Below are 23,568 nucleotides of genomic sequence, written 5' to 3'. Positions count from 1 at the left end.
GGGAGTGGAAACCCAATGTTGGAAACGCGACTAGAGAGTGGAGACCCTATGTCTAAAATAGAATCAACTAGGGAGTGGAGACACTTTGTTGGAAAAGCGACAAGGGAGTAGAGACCCTATGTCTAAAATATCATCAACTAGGTAGTGGAAACCCTATGTGGGAAAAGAGACTATGGAGTGGCGACCCTCTAAAATTTAATTAACTGGGGAGTGGAGACCCTATGTTATAAAAGAGACTAGGCGGACATAGGGTCTCTACTCCCTATGTCTAAAGTACATTCAACTAGGGAGTGGAGACACTATTTATGAAAAGCGACAAGGGAGTAGAGACCCTATGTCTAAAATATCATCAACTAGGTAGTGGAGACCCTATGTGGGAAAAGAGACTATGGATTGGAGACCCTATGTCTAAAATAACATCAACAAGGGAGTGGAGACCCTATGTTGGAAAAAAGACTAGGGAGTGGTGACCCTCTTTCTAAAATATAATTAACTAGGGAGTGGAGACCCTATGTTGTAAAAGAGACTAGGGATTGGAGAACTTATGTCTAAAATATCAACAACTAGGGAGTGGAGACCCTATGTTGGAAAAAAGACTAGGGTGTGGCGACCCTATGTCAAAAATATCATCAACTAGGGAGAGAAGACCCTACGTTGAAAATGCGACTAGCAAATGGAGATCCTATGTCTAAAATATCATCAACTAGGGAGTGAAGACCCTATGTTGGAAAAGAGACTAGGGAGTGGGGACCCTATGTATAAAATATCATCAATTAGGGAGTGAAGACCCAATGTCTAAAATAAAATGAACTAAGGAGTGGAGACCCTATGTATGAAAAGTGACTTGGGAGTGGAGACCCTATGTCTAAAATAAAATCAACTAAGGAGTAGATACCCTAAGTTGGAAAAGCGACTACGGAGTGGAGACCCTATGTCTAAAATAAAATCAACTAGGAGTGGAGACCCTATGTTGAAAAAGCGACTAGGGAGTGAAGACCCTATGTCTAAAATAAAATCAACTAGGGAGTGGAGACCCTATGTTGGAAAAGCGACTAGGGAGTGGAGACCCTATGTCTAAAATAAAATCAACTAGGGAGTGGAAACCCTATGTTGGAAAAAAGACTAGGGCGTGGCGACCCTCTGTCTAAAATATCATTAACTAGGGAGTGGAGACCCTATGTTGTAAAAGAGACTAGGGATTGGAGAACTTATGTCTAAAATATCAACAAGTAGGGAGTGGTGACCCTATGTTGGAAAAAAGACTAGGGAGTGGCGAACCAATGTCAAAAATATCATCAACTAGGGAGAAAAGACCCTACGTTGGAAAAGCGACTAGGAAATGGAGATCCTATGTCTAAAATATCATCAACTAGGGAGTGAAGACCCTATGTTGGAAAAGATACTAGGGAGTGGGGAACCTATGTCTAAAATATCATCAACTAGGGAGTGGAGACCCAATGTCTAAAATAAAATGAACTAAGGAGTGGAGACCCTATGTAGGAAAAAGTGACTTGGGAGTGGAGACCCTATGTCTAAAATAAAATACACTAAGGAGAGGAGACCTGTGTTGAAAAAGCGACTAGGGAGTGAAGACCCTATGTCTAAAATAAAATCAACTAGGAAGTGGAGACCCTATGTTGGAAAAGCGACTAGGGAGTGGAGACCCTATGTCTAAAATACAATCAACTAGGGAGTGGAGACACAATGTTGGAAAAGTGACAAGGGAGTAGACAACCTATGTCTAAAATATCATCAACTAGGTAGTGGAGACCCTATGTGGGAAAAGAGACTATGGATTGGAGACCCTATGTCTAAAATAAATTCAACTAGTGAGTGGAAACCCTCTGTCTAAAATATCATTAACTAGGGAGTGGAGACCCTATGTTGTAAAAGAGACTAGGGATTGGAGAACTTATGTCTAAAATATCAACAACTAGGGAGTGGAGACTCTATGTTGGAAAAAAGACTAGGGAGTGGCAACCCCATGTCAAAAATATCATCAACTAGGGAGAGAAGACCCTACGTTGGAAAAGTGACTAGGAAATGGAGATCCTATGTCTAAAATATCATCAACTCGGGAGTGAAGACCCTATGTTGGAAAAGGGACTTGGGAGTGGGGACCCTATGTCTAAAATATCATCAATTAGGGAGTGGAGACCCAATGTCTAAAACAAAATGAACTAAGGAGTGGAGACCCTATGTAGGAAAAACGACTTGGGAGTGGAGACCCTATGTCTAAAATATCATCAACTAGGTAGTGGAGACCCTATGTGGGAAAAGAGACTATGGATTGGAGACCCTATGTCTAAAATAACATCAACTAGGGAGTGGAGACCCTATGTTGGAAAAAAGATCAGGGAGTGGCGACCCTCTGTCTAAAATAAATTCAGCTAGGGAGTGGCGACCCTCTATCTAAAATAAATTCAGCTAGGGAGTGGAGACCCTATGTTGGAAAAGCGACTAGGGAGTGGAGACCCGATGTCTAAAATATCATCAACTAGGTAGTGGAGACCCTATGTGGGAAAAGAGACTATGGATTGGAGACCCTATGTCTAAAATAACATCAACTAGGGAGTGGAGACCCTATATTTCAAAAAAGACTAGGGAGTGGCGACCCTCTATCTAAAATATAATTAACTAGGGAGTGGAGACCCTATGATATAAAAGAGACTAGGGAGACATAGGGTCTCTACTCCCTATGTCTAAAATACAATCAACTAGGGAGTGGAGACACTATGTTGGAAAAGCGACAAGGGAGTAGAGACCCTATGTCTAAAATATCATCAACTAGGTAGTGTAGACCCTATGTGGGAAAAGAGACTATGGATTGGATACCCTATGTCTAAAATAACATCAACTAGGGAGTGGAGACACTATGTTGGGAAAGCGACTAGGGAGTAGAGACCCTATGTCTAAAATATCATTAACTAGGGAGTGGAGACCCTATGTTGTAAACGAGACTTGGGATTGGAGAACTTATGTTTAAAATATCAACAACTAGGGAGTAGAGACCCTATGTCGGAAAAAGACTAGGGAGTGGCGACCCTATGTCAAAAATATCATCAACTAGGGAGAGAAGACCCTACGTTGAAAAAGCGACTAGGAAATGGAGATCCTATGTCTAAAATATCATCAACTAGGGAGTGAAGTCCCTATGTTGGAAAAGAGACTAGGGAGTGGGGACCCTATGTCTAAAATATCATCAATTGGGGAGTGGAGACCCATTGTCTAAAATAAAATGAACTAAGGAGTGGAGACCCTATGTAGGAAAAATGACTTGGGAGTGGAGACCCTATGTCTAAAATAAAATCAACTAAGGAGTGGAGACCCTAAGTTGGAAAAGCGACTACGGAGTGGCGACCCGATGTCTAAAATAAAATAAACTAGGGAGAGGAGACCCTATGTTGAAAAAGCGACTAGGGAGTGAAGACCCTATGTCTAAAATAAAATCAACTAGGGAGTGGAGACCCTATGTTGGAAAAGCGACTAGGGAGTGGAGACCCTATGTCTTAAATAAACTCAACTAGGGAGTGGAGACCCTATGTTGGAAAAGCGACTAGGGAGTGGAGACCCTATGTCTAAAATACAATCAACTAGGGAGTGGAGACACTAAGTTGGGAAAGCGACTATGGAGTAGAGACCCTATGTCTAAAATATCATCAACTAGGGAGTGGAGACCCTATGTTGGAAAAGAGACTATGGATTGGAGACCCTATTTCTAAAATAACATCAACTAGGGAGTGGAGACCCTAGGTTGGAAAAAAGACTAGGGAGTGGCGACCCTCTGTCTAAAATATCATTAACTAGGGAGTGGAGACCCTATGTTGGAAAAGAGACTAGGGATTGGAGACCCTATGTCTAAAATAAAATAAACTAAGGAGTGGAGACCCTATGTTGGTAAAGCAACTAGGGAGTGGAGACCCTATGTCTAAAATAAAATCAACTAGGGAGTGGAGACCCTATGTTGGAAAAGCGACTATGGAGTAGAGACCTTATGTCTAAAATAAAATCAACTAAGGAGTGGAGACCCAATGTTGGAAAAGTGACTAGGGAGTGGAGACCCTATGTTTAAAATTATATCAACTAGGGGATGGAGACCCTTTGTTGGAAAAGTGACTAGGGAGTGGATACCCTATATCTAAAATAAAATCAACTAGGGAGTGGAGACCCTATGTTGGAAAAGCGACTATGGAGTGGAGACCTTATGTCTAAAATAAAATCAACTAAGGAGTGGAGACCCAATGTTGGAAAAGCGACTAGGGAATGGAGACTCTATGTTTAAAATAAAATCAACTAGGGGATGGAGACCATTTGCTGGAAAAGTGACTAGGGAGTGGAGACCCTATATCTAAAATAAAATCAGCTAAGGAGAGGAGACCCAAAGTTAGAAAAGCGGCTACGGAGTAGAGACCCTATGTCTAAAATATCATCAACTAGGGAGTGGAGACCCTATGTTGGAAAAGAGACTAGGGAGTGGAGACCCTATATCTAAAATAAAATCAACTAGGGGATGGAGTCCCTTTGTTGGAAAAGAGACTAGGGAGTGGAGACCCTATGTCTAAAATAAAATCAACTAGGGAGAGGAGACCCTATGGTGAAAAAATGACTAGGGAGTAGAGACCCTATGTCAAAAATATCATCAACTAGGGAGAGAAGACCCTTCGTTGGAAAAGCGACTAGGAAGTGGAGATCCTATGTCTAAAATATCAACAACTAGGGAGTAAAGACCCTATGTTGGAAAAGAGACTAGGGAGTGGAGACCCTATGTCAAAAATATCATCAGTTAGGGAGTGGAGACCCCGTGTTAGAGAAGAGACAAGGGAGTGGAGATCCTATGTCTAAAACAAAATCAACCAGGGAGTAGAGACCCTATGTTGGAAAAGCGATTAGGGAGTGGAGACCCTATGTCTAAAATAAAATGAACTAAGGAGTGGAGACCCTATGTAGCAAAAGGGACTTGGGAGTGGAGACCCTATGTCTAAAATAAAATCAACTAGGGAGTGGAGACCCTATGTTGGAAAAGCGACTAGGGAGTGGAGACCCTATGTCTAAAATAAAATCAACTAAGGAGTGGAGACCCTATGTTGGATAAGAGACTAGGGATTGGAGAACTTATGTATAAAATATTACCAACTAGGGAGTGGAGACCCTATGTTGGAAAAAAGACTAGGGAGCGGCGACTCTATGTCAAAAATATCATCAACTAGGGAGAGAAGACCCTACGTTGGAAAAGCGACTAGGAAGTGGAGATCCTATGTCTAAAATATCATCAACTAGGGAGTGAAGACCCTATGTTGGAAAAGTGACTAGGGAGTGGAGACCCTATGTCTAAAATAAAATCATCTAAGGAGTGGAGACCCTAAGTTGGAAAAGCGACTACGGAGTCGAGACCCTATGTCTAAAATTCAATCAGCTAAGGAGTGGAGACCCTATGTTGGAAAAGTGACTAGGGAGTAGAAACCCTATGTCTAAAATATCATCAACTAGGGAGTGGAGACCCTATGTTGGACAAACGACTAGGGAGTGGAGACCCTATGTCTGAAATAAAATTAACTAGGGGATGGAGACCCTTTGTTGGAAAAGCGACTAGGAGGTGGAGACCCTATGTCTAAAATAAAATCAACTAGGGAGAGGAGACCCTATGTTGAAAAATCGACTAGGGAGTGGAGAACCAATGTCTAAAATAAAATCAACTAAGGAGTGGAGACCCTAAGTTGGAAAAGCGACTATGAAGTGGAGACCCTATGTCTAAAATAAAATAAACTAGGGAGAGGAGATCCTATGTTGAAAAAGCGACTAGGAAGTGGAGACCCTATGTAAAAAATAATATCAACTAGGGAGTGGAGACCCTATGTTGGAAAAACGACAAGGGAGTGGAGACCATATGTCTAAAATAATATCAATTAAGGAGTGGAGACCCTATGTTGGTAAAGCAACTAGGGAGTGGAGACCCTATGTCTAAAATAAAATCAACTAGGGAGTGGAGACCCTATGTCTAAAATAAAATCAACGAGGGAGAGGAGACCCTATGTTGAAAAAGTGACTAGGGAGTGGAGACCCTATGTCAAGAATAATATCAACTAGGGAGTGGAGACCCTATGTTGAAAAAGCGACAAGGGAGTGGAGACCGTATGTCTAAAATAAAATCAACTAAGGAGTGGAGACTCTATGTTGGTAAAGCAACTAGGGAGTGGAGACCCTATGTCTAAAATAAAATCAACTAGGAAGTGGATACCCTATGTCTAAAATAAAATCAACTAGGGAGTGGAGACCCTATGTTGGAAAAACGACTAGGGAGTGGAGACCCTATGTCTTTAATAAAATCAATTAGGGAGTGGAGACCCTATGTTAAAAAAGCGACTATGGAGTGGAGACCCTAAGTTGGAAAAGCGACTACGGAATGGAGACCCTATGTCTAAAATTAAATAAACTAGGGAGAGTAGACCCTATGTTGAAAAAGCGACTAGGAAGTGGAGACCCTATGTCTAAAATAAAATCATCTAAGGAGTGGAGACCCTAAGTTAAAAAGGGACTACAGAGTCGAGACCCTAAGTCTAAAATTCAATCAACTAGGGAGTGGTGACACTATGTTGGAAAAGTGACTAGGGAGTAGAGACCCTATGTCTAAAATATCATCTACTAGGGAGTGGAGACCCTATGTTGGAAAAGTGACTAGGGAGTAGAGACCCTATGTCTAAAATAAAATCATCTAGGGGATGGAGACCCTTTGTTGGAAAAGCGACTAGGGAGTGGAGACCCTATGTCTAAAATAAAATCAACTAGGGAGAGGAGACCCTATGTTGAAAAAATGACTAGGGTGTGGAGACCCAATGTCTAAAATAAAATCAACTAAAGAGTGGAGACCCTAAGTTGGAAAAGAGACTACGGAGTGGAGACCCTATGTCTAAAATAAAATAAACTTGGGAGAGGAGACCCTATGTTGAAAAAGCGAATAGGAAGTGGAGACCCTATGTCAAAAATAATATCAACTAGGGAGTGGAGACGCTATGTTGGAAAAACGACAAGGTAGTGGAGACCATATGTTAAAATAAAATCAACTAAGGAGTGGAGACCCTATGTTGGTAAAGCAACTAGGGAATGGAGACCCTATGTCTAAAATAAACTCAACTAGGGAGAGGAGACCCTAAGTTGAAAAAGCGACTAGGGAGTGGAGACCCTATGTCTAAAATAATATCAACTAGGGAGTGGAGACCCTATATTGGAAAAACGACAAGGGAGTGGAGACCATATGTCTAAAATAAAATCAACTAAGGAGTGGAGACCCTATGTTGGTAAAGCAACTAGGGAGTGGAGACCCTATGTCTAAAATAAAATCAACTAGGAAGTGGATAACCTATGTCTAAAAGAAAATCAACTAGGGAGTGGAGACCCTATGTTGGAAAATCGACTAGGGAGTGGAGATCCTATGTCTTTAAGAAAATCAATTAGGGAGTGGAGACCCTATGTTAGAAAAGCGACTATGGAGTGGAGACCCTAAGTTGGAAAAGTTACTACGGAGTGGAGACCTTATGTCTAAAATAAAATAAACTAGGGAGAGGAGATCCTATGTTGAAAAAGCGACTAGGAAGTGGAGATCCTATGTCAAAAATAATATCAACTAGGGAGTGGAGACCCTATGATGGAAAAACGACAAGGGAGTGGAGACCATATGTCTAAAATAAAATCAACTAAGGAGTGGAGACCCTATGTTGGTAAAGCAACTAGGGAGTGGAGACCCTATGTCTAAAATAAAATCAACTAGGGAGTGGAGACCCTATGTCTAAAATAAAATCAACTAGGTAGAGGAGACCCTATGTTGAAAAAGCGACTAGGGAGTGGAGACCCTATGTCAAAAATAATATCAACTAGGGAGTGGACACCCTATGTTGGAAAAGCGACAAGGGAGTGGAGACCATATGTCTAAAATAAAATCAACTAAGGAGTGGAGACCCTATGTTGGTAAAGCAACTAGGGAGTGGAGACCCTATATCTAAAATAAAATCAACTAGGAAGTGGATACCCTATGTCTAAAATAAAATCAACTAGGGAGTGGAGACCCTATGTTGGAAAAGCGACTAGGGAGTGGAGACCCTATGTATTTAATAAAATCAATTAGGGAGTGTAGACCCTATGTTAGAAAAGCGACTATGGAGTGGAGACCCTATGTCTAAAATAAAATCAGCAAAGGAGTGGAGACCCTAAGTTAGAAAAGTGACTACGGAGTGAAGACCCTAGGTCTAAAATAAAATCAACTAGGGAGAGGAGACCCTATGTTAAAAAAGCGATTAGGGAGTGGAGACCCTATGTATAAAATAAAATCAACTAAGGAGTGGAGAACCTAAGTTGGAAAAGCGACTACGGAGAGGAGACCCTATGTCTAAAATAAAATCAACGAGGGAGAGGAGACCCTATGTTGAAAAAGCGACTAGGGAGTGGAGATCCTATGTCTAAAATAATATCAACTAGGGAGTGGAGACCCTATGTTGGAAAAGCGACAAGGGAGTGGAGACCCTATGTCTAAAATAAAATCAACTAAGGAGTGGAGACCCTATGTTGGTAAAGCAACTAGGGAGTGGAGACCCTATGTCTAAAATAAAATCAACTAGGGAGTGGAGACCCTATGTTGGAAAAGCGATTAGGGAGTGGAGACCCTATGTCTTTAATAAAATCAACTAGGGAGTGGAGACCCTATGTTAGAAAAGCGACTATGGAGTGGAGACCCTATGTCTAAAATAAAATCAACTAGGGAGTGGAGACCCTAAGTTGGAAAAGCAACTACGCAGTGGAGACCCTATGTCTAAAATAAAATCAACTAGGGAGAGGAGACCCTATGTTTGAAAAGTGACTAGGGAGTGGAGACCCTATGTATAAAATAAAATCAACTAAGGAGTGGAGACCCTAAGTTGGAAAAGCGACTACGGCGTGCAGACCCTATGTCAAAAATAAAATCAACTAGGGAGAGGAGACCCTATGTTGAAAAAGCGACTAGGGAGTGAAGACCCTATGTCTAAAATAATATCAACTAGGGAGTGGAGACACTATGTTGGAAAAGTGACAAGGGAGTGGAGACTATATGTCTAAAAAAAAATCAACTAAGGAGTGGAGACCCTATGTTGGTAAAGCGACTAGGGAGTGGAGACCCTATGTCTAAAATAAAATCAACTAGGGAGTGGAGACGCTATATCTAAAATAAAATCACCTAGGGAGTGGAGACCCTATGTTGGAAAAGCGACTAGGGAGTGGAGACCTTATGTCTTTAATAAAATCAACTAAGGAGTGGAGACCCTATGTTAGAAAAGCGACTATGGAGTGGACCACCTATGTCTAAAATAAAATCAACTAGGGAGTGGAGACCCTAAGTTGGAAAAGCGACTACGGAGTGGACACCCTATGTCTAAAATAAATTCAACTAGGGAGAGGAGACCCTATGTTGAAAAAGCGACTAGGGAGTGGAGACCCTATGTCTAAAATAATATCAACTAGGGAGTGGAGACCTTATGTTGGAAAAGCGACAAGAGAGTGGAGACCCTATGTTGGAAAAGCGACAAGGGAGTGGAGACCATATGTCTAAAATAAAATTAACTAAGGAGTGGAGAACCTATGCTGGTAAAGCAACTAGGGAGTGGAGACCCTATGTCTAAAATAAAATCAACTAGGGAGTGGAGACCTTATGTCTAAAATAAAATCAACTAGGGAGTGGAGACCCTATGTTGGAAAAGCGACTAGGGAGTGGAGACCCTATGTCTTTAATAAAATCAACTAGGGTGTGGAGACCATATGTTAGAAAAGCGACTATGGAGTGGAGACCCTATGTCTAAAATAAAATCAACTAGGGAGTGGAGACCCTAAGTTGGTAAAGCAACTACGGAGTGGAGACCCTATGTCTAAAATAAAATCAACTAGGGAGAGGAGACCCTATGTTGAAAAAGCGACTATGGAGTGGAGACCCTATGTATAAAATAAAATCAACTAAGGAGTGGAGACCATAAGTTGGAAAGGCGACTACGGAGTGCAGACCCTATGTCTAAAATAAAATCAACTAGGGAGAGGAGACCCTATGTTTAAAAAGCGACTAGGGAGTGGAGACCCTATGTCTAAAATAATATCAACTAGGGAGTGGAGACCCTATGTTGGAAAAGCGACTAGGGAGTGGAAACCATATGTCTAAAATAAAATCAACTAAGGAGTGGAGACCCTATGTTGGTAAAGCAACTAGGGAGTGGAGACCCTATGTCTAAAATAAAATCAACTAGGGAGTGGAGACGCTATGTCTAAAATAAAATCAACTAGGGAGTGGAGACCCTATGTTGGAAAAGCGACTAGGGAGTAGAGACCCTATGTCTTTAATAAAATCAACTAGGGAGTGGAGACCCTATGTTAGAAAAGCGACTATGGAGTGGAGACCCTATGTCTAAAATAAAATCAACTAAGGAGTGGAGACCCTAAGTTGGAAAAGTGACTACGGAGTGGAGACCCTATGTCTAAAATAAAATCAACTCGGGAGAGGAGACCCTATGTTGAAAAACCGTCTAGGGAGTGGAGACCCTATGTATAAAATAAAATCAACTAGGGAGTGGAGACCCTATGTTGGAAAAGCGAGTAGGGAGTTGAGACCCTATGTCTAAAATACAATCAACTAGGGAGTGGAGACACTATGTTGGAAAAGCGACTAGGGAGTAGAGACCCTATGTCTAAAATATAATCAACTAGGGAGTGGAGACCTTATGTTGGAAAAGATACTATGGATTGGAGACCCTATGTCTAAAATAACATCATCTAGGTAGTGGAGACCCTATGGTGGAAAACAGACTAGGGAGTGGTGACCCTCTGTCTAAAATATCATTAACTAGGGAGTGGAGACCCTATGTTGAAAAAGAGACTAGGGATTGGAGAACTTATGTCTAAAATATCACCAACTAGGGAGTGGAGACCCTATGTTGGTAAAAAGACTAGGGAGTGGCGACCCTATGTCAAAAATATCATCAACTAGGGAGAGAAGGCCCTACGTTGGAAAAGCGACTAGGAAGTGGAGATCCTATGTCTAAAATATCATCAACTAGGGAGTGAAGACCCTATGTTGGAAAAGAGACTAAGGAGTGGAGACCCTATGTCTAAAATATCATTAATTAGGGAGTGGAGACCCTATGTTGGATAATAGACTAGGGAGTGGAGACCCTATGTCTAGAACAAAATCAACCAGGGATTGGAGACCCTATGTTGGAAAAGCGATTAGGGAGTGTAGACCCTATGTCTAAAATAAAATGAAATAAGGAATGGAGACCCTATGTTGAAAAAGCGACTTAGGAGTGGAGACCCTAATTCTAAAATAAAATCAACTAGGGAGTGGAGACCCTATGTTGGAAAAGTGACAAGAGAATGGAGACCCTATGTCTAAAATAAAATAAACTAAGGAGTGGAAACCCTAAGTTGGAAAAGCGACTACGGAGTGGAGACCCTATGTCTAAAATAAAATCAACTAGGGAGAGGAGACCCTATGTTGGAAAAGCGACTAGGGAGTGGAGTCCCTATGTCTAAAATAAAATCAACTAGGGAGTGGAGACCCTATGTTTGAAAAGCGACTAGGGAGTGGAGACCCTATGTCTAAAATACAATCAACTAGGGAGTGGAGACACTATGTTGGAAAAGTGACTAGGGAGTGGAGACCCTATGTATAAAATAACATCAACAAAGGAGTGGGGACCCTATGTTGGAAAACAGACTAGGGAGTGGCGACCCTTTGTCTAAAATATCATTAACTAGGGAGTAGAGACCCTATTTTGGAAAAGAGACTAGGGATTGGAGAACTTATGTCTAAAATATCACCAACTAGGGAGTAGAGACCCTATGTTGGAAAAAAGACTAGGGAGTGGCGACCTTATGTCAAAAATATCTTCAACTAGAGAGAGAAGACCCTACGTCGGAAAACCGACTAGGAAGTGGAGATCCTATGTCTAAAATATCATCAACTAGGGAGTGAAGACCCTATGTTGGAAAAGAGACTAGGGAGTGGAGACCCTATGTCTAAAATATCATCAATTAGGGTGTGGAGACCCTATCTTGGAGAAGAGACTAGGGGGTGGAGACCCTATGTCTAAAACAAAATCAACCAGGGAGTGGAGACTCTATGTTGGTAAAGCGATTAGGGAGTGGAGACCCTATGTCTAAAATAAAATGAACTAAGGAGTGGAGACCCTATGTAGAAAAAGCGAGTTGGGAGTGGAGAACCTATGTCTAAAATAAAATCAACTAGGGAGTGAAGACCCTAAGTTGGAAAAGCGCCTAGGGAGTGGAGACCCTATGTCTAAAATAAAATCAACTAGGGGATGGATACCCTTTGTTCGAAAAGCTACTACGGAGTGGAGACCCTATGTCTAAAATAAAATCAACTAGGGAGTGGAGAGTTGGAAAAACGACTAGGGAGTGGAGACCCTATGTCTTTAATAAAATCAACTAGGGAGTGGGGACCCTATGTTAGAAAAGCGACTATGGAGTGGAGACCCTATGTCTAAAATAAAATCAACTAAGGAGTGGAGACCCTAAGTTGGAAAAGCGACTACGGAGTGGAGACTCTATGCCTAAAATAAAATCAACTAGGGAGAGGAGACCCTATGTTGAAAAAGCGACTAGGGAGTCGAGACCCTATGTATAAAATAAAATAAACTAAGGAGTGGAGACCCTAAGTTGGAAAAGCGACTACGGAGTGCAGACCCTATGTCTAAAATAAAATCAACTAGGGAGAGGAGACCCTAGATTGAAAAAGCGACTAGGGAGTGTAGGCCGTATGTCTAAAATAATAACAACTAGGGAGTGGAGACCCTATGTTGGAAAAGTGACAAGAGAGTGGAGACCTTATGTCTAAAATAAAATCAACTAAGGAGTGGAGACCCCATGTTGGTAAAGCAACTAGGGAGTGGAGACCCTATGTCTAAAATAAAATCAACTAGGGAGTGGAGCTATGTCTAAAATAAAATCACCTAGGGAGTGGGGACCCTATGTTGGAAAAGCGACTAGGGAGTAGAGACCTTATGTCTTTAATAAAATCAACGAGGGAGTGGAGACCCTATGTTAGAAAAGCGACTATGGAGTGGACCACCTATGTCTAAAATAAAATCAACTAGGGAGTGGAGACCCTAAGTTGGAAAAGCGACTACGGAGTGGAAACCCTATGTCTAAAATAAATTCAACTAGGGAGAGGAGACCCTATGTCGAAAAAGCGACTAGGGAGTGGAGACCCTATGTCTAAAATAATATCAACTAGGGAGTGGAGACCCTATGTTGGAAAAGCGACAAGGGAGTGGAGACCATATGTCTAAAATAAAATTAACTAAGGAGTAGAGAACCTATGTTGGTAAAGCAACTAGGGAGTGCAGACCCTATGTCTAAAATAAAATCAACTAGGGAGTGGAGACCCTATGTCTAAAATAAAATCAACTAGGGAGTGGAGACCCTATGTTGGAAAAGCGACTAGGGAGTGGAGACCCTATGTATTTAATAAAATCAACTAGGGAGTGGAGTCCCTATGTCTAAAATAAAATCAACTAGGGAATGGAGACGCTATGTCTAAAATAAAATCAACTAGGGAGTGGAGACCCTATGTTGGAAAATCAACTAGGGAGTGGAGACCCTATGTTAGAAAAGCGACTATGGAGTGGAGACCCTATGTCTAAAATAAAATCAACTAAGGAGTGGAGACCCTAAGTTGGAAAAGCGACTACGGAGTGCAGACCCTATGTCTAAAATAAAATCAACTAAGGAGAGGAGACCTTATGTTGAAAAAGCGACTAGGTAGTGGAGACCCTATGTCTAAAATAATATCAACTAGGGAGTGGAGACCTTATGTTGGAAAAGCGACAAGGTTGTGGAAACCATATGTCTAAAATAAAATCAACTAAGGAGTGGAGACCCTATGTTGGTAAAGCAACTAGGGAGTGGAGACCCTATGTCTAAAATAAAATCAACTAGGGAGTGGAGACGCTATGTCTAAAATAAAATCAACTAGGGAGTGGAGACCCTATGCTGGAAAAGCGACTAGGGAGTAGAGACCCTATGTCTTTAATAAAATCAACTAGGGAGTGGAGACCCTATGTTAGAAAAGCAACTATGGAGTGGAGACCCTATGTCTAAAATAAAATCAACTAGGGAGTGGAGACCCTAAGTTGGAAAAGCGTCTACAGAGTGGAGACCCTATGTCTAAAATAAAATCAACTCGGGAGAGGAGACCCTATGTTGAAAAACCGACTAGGGAGTGGAGACCCTATGTATAAAATAAAATCAACTAGGGAGTGGAGACCCTATGTTGGAAAAGCGAGTAGGGAGTGGAGACCCTATGTCTAAAATACAATCAACTAGGGAGTGGAGACACTATATTGGAAAAGCGACTTGGGAGTAGAGACCCTATGTCTAAAATATAATCAACTAGGGAGTGGAGACCTTACGTTGGAAAAGATACTATGGATTGGAGACCCTATGTCTAAAATAACATCATCTAGGGAGTGGAGACCCTATGTTGGAAAACAGACTAGGGAGTGGTGACCCTCTGTCTAAAATATCATTAACTAGGGAGTGGAGACCCTATGTTGAAAAAGAGACTAGGGATTGGAGAACTTATGTCTAAAATATCACCAACTAGGGAGTGGAGACCCTATGTTGGTAAAAATACTAGGGAGTGGCGACCCTATGTCAAAAATATCATCAACTAGGGAGAGAAGGCCCTACGTTGGAAAAGCGACTAGGAAGTGGAGATCCTATGTCTAAAATATCATCAACTAGGGAGTGAAGACCCTATGTTGGAAAAGAGACTAAGGAGTGGAGACCCTATGTCTAAAATATCATCAATTAGGGAGTGGAGACCATATGTTGGATAATAGACTAGGGAGTGGAGACCCTATGTCTAGAAAAAAATCAACCAGGGAGTGGAGACCCTATGTTGGAAAAGCGATTAGGGAGTGTAGACCCTATGTCTAAAATAAAATGAAATAAGGAATGGAGACCCTATGTTGAAAAAGCGACTTAGGAGTGGAGACCCTAATTCTAAAATAAAATCAACTAGGGAGTGGAGACCCTATGTTGGAGAAGCGACTAGAGAATGGAGACCCTATGTCAAAAATAAAATAAACTAAGGAGTGGAGACCCTAAGTTGGAAAAGCGACTACGTAGTGGAGACCCTATGTCTAAAATAAAATCAACTAGGGAGAGGAGACCCTATGTTGTAAAAGCGACTAGGGAGTGGAGACCCTATATCTAAAATAAAATCAACTAGGGAGTGGAGACCCTATGTTGGAAAAGCGACTAGTGAGTGGAGACGCTATGTCTAAAATACAATCAACTAGGGAGTGGAGACACTATGTTGGAAAAGTGACTAGGGAGTAGAGACCCTATGTCTAAAATATCATCAACTAGGGAGTGGAGACCCTATGTTGGAAAAGAGACTATGGATTGGAGACCCTATGTATAAAATAACATCAACAAGGGAGTGGAGACCCTATGTTGGAAAACAGACTAGGGAGTGGCGACCCTCTGTCTAAAATATCATTAACTAGGTAGTGGAGACCCTATTTTGGAAAAGAGACTAGGAATTGGAGAACTTATGTCTAAAATATCACCAACTAGGGAGTTGAGACCCTATGTTGGAAAAGCGATTCGGGAGTGTAGACCCTATGTCTAAAATAAAATGAAATAAGGAATGGAGACCCTATGTTGAAAAAGCGACTTAGGAGTGGAGACCCTAATTCTAAAATAAAATCAACTAGGGAGTGGAGACCCTATGTTGGAAAAGCGACTAGAGAATGGAGACCCTATGTCTAAAATAAAATAAACTAAGGAGTGGAGACCCTAAGTTGGAAAAGCGACTATGGAGTGGAGACCCTATGTCTAAAATAAAATCAACTAGGGAGAGGAGACCCTATATTGGAAAAGCGATTAGGGAGTGGAGACCCTATGTCTAAAATAAAATCAACTAGGTAGTGGAGACCCTATGTTGGAAAAGCGACTAGGGAGTGGAGACCCTATGTCTAAAATACAATCAATTAGGGAGTGGAGACACTATGTTGGAAAAGCGACAAGGGAGTGGAGACCATATGTCTAAAATAAAATCAAATAAGGAGTGGAGACCCTATGTTGGAAAAGAGACTATGGATTGGAGACCCTATGTATAAAATAACATCAACAAGGGAGTGGAGACACTATGTCTAAAATAAAATCAACTAGGGAGTGGAGACCCTATGTTGGAAATGCGACTAGGGAGTGGAGACCCTATGTCTTTAATAAAATCAACTAGGGAGTGGAGACCCTATGTTAGAAAAGCGACTATGGAGTGGAGACCCTAAGTTGGAAAAGCGACTACGGAGTGCAGACCCTATGTCTAAAATAAAATCAACTAGGGAGAGGAGACCCTATGTTGAAAAAGCGACTAGGGAGTGGAGACCCTAAGTCTAAAATAATATCAACTAGGGAGTGGAGACCCTATGTTGGAAAAGCGACAAGGGAGTGGAAACCATATGTCTAAAATAAAATCAACTAAGGAGTGGAGACCCTATGTTGGTAAAGCAACTAGGGAGTGGAGACCCTATGTCTAAAATAAAATCAACTAGGGAGTGGAGACGCTATGTCTAAAATAAAATCAACTAGGGAGTGGAGACCCTATGCTGGAAAAGCGACTAGGGAGTGGAGTCCTATGTCTTTAATAAAATCAACTAGGGAGTGGAGACCCTATGTTAGAAAAGCGACTATGGAGTGGAGACCCTATGTCTAAAATAAAATCAACTAGGGAGTGGAGACCCTAAGTTGGAAAAGCGACTACGGAGTGGAGACCCTATGTCTAAAATAAAATCAACTCGGGAGAGGAGACCCTATGGTGAAAAACCGACTAGGGAGTGGAGACCCTATGTATAAAATAAAATCAACTAGGGAGTGGAGACCCTATGTTGGAAAAGCGAGTAGGAAGTGGAGACCCTATGTCTAAAATACAATCAACTAAGGAGTGGAGACACTATGTTGGAAAAGCGACTAGGGAGTAGAGACCCTATGTCTAAAATATAATCAACTAGGGAGTAGAGACCTTATGTTGGAAAATATACTATGGATTGGAGACCCTATGTCTAAAATAAAGTCATCTAGGGAGTGGAGACCCTATGTTGGAAAACAGACTAGGGAGTGGTGACCCTCTGTCTAAAATATCATTAACTAGGGAGTGGAGACCCTATGTTGGAAAAGAGACTAGGGAATGGAGAACTTATGTCTAAAATATCACCAACTAGGGAGTGGAGACCCTATGTTGGTAAAAAGACAAGGGAGTGGCGACCCTATGTCTAAAATATCATCAACTCGGGAGAGAAGGCCCTACGTTTGAAAAGCGACTAGGAAGTGGAGATCCTTTGTCTATAATATCATCAACTAGGGAGTGAAGGCCCTATGTTGGAAAAGAGACTAAGGAGTGGAGACCCTATGTATAAAATATCATCAATTAGGGAGTGGAGACCCTATGTTGGATAATAGACTAGGGAGTGGAGACCCTATGTCTAGAACAAAATCAACTAGGGAGTGGAGACCCTATGTTGGAAAAGCGATTAGGGAGTGTAGACCCTATGTCTAAAATAAAATGAAAATAGGAATGGAGAACCTATGTTGAAAAAGCGACTTAGGAGTGGAGACCCTAATTCTAAAATAAAATCAACTAGGGAGTGGAGACCCTATGTTGGAAAAGCGACTAGAGAATGGAGACCGTATGTCTAAAATAAAATAAACTAAGGAGTGGAGACCCTAAGTTGGAAAAGCGACTACGGAGTGGAGACCCTATGTCTAAAATAAAATCAACTAGGGAGAGGAGACCCTATGTTGGAAAATCGACTAGGGAGTGGAGACCCTATGTCTAAAATAAAATCAACTAGGGAGTGGAGACCCTATGTTGGAAAAGCGACTAGAGAGTGGAGACCCTATGTCTAAAATACAATCAACTAGGGAGTGGAGACACTATGTTGGAAAAGTGACTAGGGAGTAGAGACCCTATGTCTAAAATATCATCAACAAGGGAGTGGAGACCCTATGTTGGAAAAGAGACTATGGATTGGAGACCCTATGTATAAAATAACATCAACAAGGGAGTGGAGACCCTATGTTGGAAAACAGACTAGGGAGTGGTGACCCTCTGTCTAAAATATCATTAACTCGGGAGTGGAGACCCTATTTTGGAAAAGAGACTAGGGATTGGAGAACTTATGTCTAAAATATCACCAACTAGGGAGTGGAGACCCTATGTTGGAAAAAAGACTAGGGAGCGGCGACCTTATGTCAAAAATATCATCAACTAGAGAGAGAAGACCCTACGTTGGAAAAGCGACTAGGAAGTGGAGATCCTATGTCTAAAATATCATTAACATAGGGAGTGAAGACCCTATGTTGGAAAAGAGACTAGGGAGTGGAGACCCTATGTCTAAAATATCATCAATTAGGGTGTGGAGACCTTATGTTGGAGAAGAGACTAGGGAGTGGAGACCTTATGTCTAAAACAAAATCAACCAGGGAGTGGAGACCCTATATTGGTAAAGCGATTAGGGAGTGGAGACCCTATGTCTAAAATAAAATGAACTAAGGAGTGGAGACCCTATGTAGAAAAAGCGAGTTGGGAGTGGAGAACCTATGTCTAAAATAAAATCAACTAGGGAGTAGAGACCCTATGTTGGAAAAGCGCCTAAGGAGTGGAGACACTATGTCTAAAATAAAATCAACTAGGGGATGGATACCCTTTGTTCGAAAAGCTACTACGGAGTGGAGACCATATGTCTAAAATAAAATCAACTGGGGAGTGGAGAGATGGAAAAGCGACTAGGGAGTGGAGACCCTATGTCTTTAATAAAATCAACTAGGGAGTGGGGACCCAATGTTAGAAAAGCGACTATGGAGTGGAGACCCTATGTCTAAAATAAAATCAACTAAGGAGTGGAGACCCTAAGTTGGAAAAGCGACTACGGAGTGGAGACCCTATGCCTAAAATAAAATCAACTAGGGAGAGGAGACCCTATGTTGAAAAAGCGACTAGGGAGTGGAGACCCTATGTATAAAATAAAATGAACTAAGGAGTGGAGACCCTAAGATGGAAAAGCGACTACGGAGCGCAGACCCGATGTCTAAAATAAAATCAACTAGGGAGAGGAGACCCTATGTTGAAAAAGCGACTAGGGAGTGGAGACCGTATGTCTAAAATAATATCAACTAGGGAGTGGAGACCCTATGTTAGAAAAGCGACTAGGGAGTGGAGACCATATGTTTAAAATAAAATCAACTAAGGAGTGGAGACCCTATGTTGGTAAAGCAACTAGGGAGTGTAGACCCTATGTCTAAAATAAAATCAACTAGGGAGTGGAGACGCTATGTCTAAAATAAAATCAACTAGGGAGTGGAGACCCTATATTGGAAAAGCGACTAGGGAGTGGAGACCCTATGTCTTTAATAAAATCAACTAGGGCGTGGAGACCCTATGTTAGAGAAGCGACTATGGAGTGGAGACCCTATGTCTAAAATAAAATCAACTAAGGAGTGGAGACCCTAAGTTGGAAAAGCGACTACGGAGTGCAGTCCCTATGTCTAAACTAAAATCAACTAGGGAGAGGTGACCCTATGTTGAAAAAGCGACTAAGGAGTGGAGACCCTATGTCTGAAATAATATCAACTAGGGAGTGGAGACCCTATGTTGGAAAAGCGACAAGGGAGTGGAAACCATATGTCTAAAATAAAATCAACTAAGGAGTGGAGACCCTATGTTGGTAAAGCAACTAGGGAGTGGAGACCCTATGTCTAAAATAAAATCAACTAGGGAGTGGAGACCCTAAGTTGGAAAAGCGACTACGGAGTGCAGACCCTATGTCTAAAATAAAATCAACTAGGGAGAGGAGACCCTATGTTGAAAAAGCGACTAGGGAGTGGAGAAGCTATGTCTAAAATAATATCAACTAGGGAGTGAAGACCCTATGTTGGAAAAGAGACTAGGGAGTGGAGACCCTATGTCTAAAATATCATCAATTAGGGAGTGAAGACCCTATGTTGGAAAAGAGACTAGGGAGTGGAGGCCCTATGTCTAAAATATCATCAATTAGGGTGTGGAGACCCTATGTTGGAGAAGAGACTAGGGAGTGGAGACCTTATGTCTAAAACAAAATCAAGCAGGGATTGGAGACCCTATGTCTAAAACAAAATCAACCAGGGAGTGGAGACCTTATGTCAAAAATCTCATCAACTAGAGAGAGAAGACCCTACGTTGGAAAACCGACTAGGAAGTGGAGATCCTATGTCTAAAATATCATCAACTAGGGAGTGAAGACCCTATGTTGGAAAAGAGACTAGGGAGTGGAGACCGTATATCTAAAATATCATCAACTAAGGAGTGGAGACCCTAAGTTGGAAAAGCGACTACGGAGTGCAGACCCTATGTCTAAAATAAAATCAACTAGGGAGAGGAGACCCTATGTTGAAAAAGAGACTAGGGAGTGGAGACCCTATGTCTAAAATAATATCAACTAGGGAGTGAAGACCCTATGTTTGAAAAGCGACTACGGAGTGCAGACCCTATGTGTAAAATAAAATCAACTAGGGAGAGGAGACCCTATGTTGAAAAAGCGACTAGGGAGTGGAGACCCTATGTCTAAAATAATATCAACTAGGGAGAGGAGAACCTATGTTGAAAACGAGACTAGGGAGTGGAGACCCTATATCTAAAATAAAATCAACTAAGGAGTGGAGACCCTAAGTTGGAAAAGCGACTAGGGAGTGGAGACCCTATGTCTAAAATAATATCAACTAGGGAGTGAAGACCCTATGTTGGAAAAACGACTAGGGAGTAGAGACCCTATGTCTAAAATATAATCAACTAGGGAGTTGAGACCTTATGTTGGAAAAGATACTATGGATTGGAGACCCTATGTCTAAAATAACATCATCTAGGGAATGGAGACCATATGTTGGAAAACAGACTAGGGAGTGGTGACCCTCTGTCTAAAATATCATTAACTAGGGAGTGGAGACCCTATGTTGGAAAAGAGACTAGGGATTGGAGAACTTATGTCTAAAATATCACCAACTAGGGAGTGGAGACCCTATGTTGGTAAAAAGACTAGGGAGTGGCGACCCTATGTCAAAAATATCATCAACTAGGGAGAGAAGGCCCTATGTTGGAAAAACGACTAGGAAGTGGAGATCCTATGTCTAAAATATCATCAACTAGGGAGTGAAGACCCTATGTTGGAAAAGAGACTAAGGACTGGAGACCCTATGTCTAAAATATCATCAATTAGGGAGTGGAGACCCTACGTTGGATAAGAGACTAGGGAGTGGAGACCCTATGTCTAGAACAAAATCAACCAGGGAGTGGAGACCCTATGTTGGAAAAGCGATTAGGGAGTGTAGACCCTATGTCTAAAATAAAATGAAATAAGGAGTGGAGACCCTATGTTGAAAAAGCGACTTGGGAGTGGAGACCCTATTTCTAAAATAAAATCAACTAGGGAGTGGAGACCCTATGTTGGAAAAGCGACTAGAAAATGGAGACCCTATGTCTAAAATAAAATAAACTAAGGAGTGGAGACCCTATGTTGGAAAAGCGACTAGGGAGTGGAGACCCTATGCCTAAAATAAAATCAACTAGGGAGTGGAGACCCTATGTTGGAAAAGCGACTAGGGAGTGGAGACCCTATGTCTAAAATACAATCAACTAGGGAGTGGAGGCACTATGTTGGAAAAGTGACTAGGGAGTAGAGACCCAATGTCTAAAATATCATTAACTAGGGAGTGGAGACCCTATGTTGGAAAAGAGACTATGGATTGGAGACCCTATGCATAAAATTACATCAACAACGGTGCGGAGACCCTATGTTGGAAAACAGACTTGGGAGTGGCGAACCACTATCTAAAATATCATTAATTAGGGAGTGGAGACCCTATTTTGGAAAAGAGACTAGGGATTGGAGAACTTATGTCTAAAATATCACCAACTAGGGAGTGGAGACCCTATGTTGGAAAAAAGACTAGGGAGTGGAGACCTTCTATCAAAAATATCATCAACTAGAGAGAGAAGACCCTACGTTGGAAAACCGACTAGGAAGTGGAGATCCTATGTCTAAAATATCATCAACTAGGGAGTGAAGACCCTATGTTGGAAAAGAGACTATGGAGTGGAGACCCTATGTCTAAAATATCATCAATTAGGGAGTAGAGACCTTATGTTGGAAAATATACTATGGATTGGAGACCCTATGTTTAAAATAAAATCATCTAGGGAGTGGAGACCCTATGTTGGAAAACAGACTAGGGAGTGGTGACCCTCTGTCTAAAATATCATTAACTAGGGAGTGGAGACCCTATGTTGGAAAAGAGACTAGGGATTGGAGAACTTATGTCTAAAATATCACCAACTAGGGAGTGGAGACCCTATGTTGGTAAAAAGACTAGGGAGTGGCGATCCTATGTCTAAAATATCATCAACTCGGGAGAGAAGGCCCTACGTTTGAAAAGCGACTAGGAAGTGGAGATCCTTTGTCTATAATATCATCAACTAGGGAGTGAAGACCCTATGTTGGAAAAGAGACTAAGGAGTGGAGACCCTATGTATAAAATATCATCAATTAGGGAGTGGAGACCCTATGTTGGATAATAGACTAGGGAGTGGAGACCCTATGTCTAGAACAAAATCAACTAGGGAGTGGAGACCCTATGTTGGAAAAGCGATTAGGGAGTGTAGACCCTATGTCTAAAATAAAATGAAATAAGGAGTGGAGACCCTATGTTGAAAAAGCGACTTGGGAGTGGAGACCCTATTTCTAAAATAAAATCAACTAGGGAGTGGAGACCCTATGTTGGAAAAGCGACTAGAAAATGGAGACCCTATGTCTAAAATAAAATAAACTAAGGAGTGGAGACCCTAAGTTGGAAAAGCGACTACGCAGTGGAGACCCTATGTCTAAAATAAAATCAACTATGGAGAGGAGACCCTATGTTGGAAAAGCGACTAGGGAGTGGAGACCCTATGTCCAAAATAAAATCAACGAGGGAGTGGAGACCCTATGTTGGAAAAGCGACTAGGGAGTGGAGACCCTATGTCTAAAATACAATCAACTAGGGAGTGAAGACACTATGTTGGAAAAGTGACTAGGGAGTAGAGACCCTATGTCTAAAATATCATCAACTAGGGAGTGGAGACCCTATGTTGGAAAAGAGACTATGGATTGGAGACCCTATGCATAAAATTACATCAACAACGGTGTGGAGACCCTATGTTGGAAAACAGACTAGGGAGTGGCGAACCTCTGTCTAAAATATCATTAATTAGGGAGTGGAGACCCTATTTTGGAAAAGAGACTAGGGATTGGAGAACTTATGTCTAAAATATCACCAACTAGGGAGTGGAGACCCTATGTTGGAAAAAAGACTAGGGAGTGAAGACCTTCTATCAAAAATATCATCAACTAGAGAGAGAAGACCCTACGTTGGAAAACCGACTAGGAAGTGGAGATCCTATGTCTAAAATATCATCAACTAGGGAGTGAAGACCCTATGTTGGAAAAGAGACTAGGGAGTGGAGACCCT

This window comes from Nicotiana tomentosiformis, chromosome 12 (genome assembly GCF_000390325.3).
Source record: "Nicotiana tomentosiformis chromosome 12, ASM39032v3, whole genome shotgun sequence".
Lineage (NCBI taxonomy): Eukaryota > Viridiplantae > Streptophyta > Magnoliopsida > Solanales > Solanaceae > Nicotiana > Nicotiana tomentosiformis.
Note: the sequence above shows the minus strand (reverse complement) of the source record.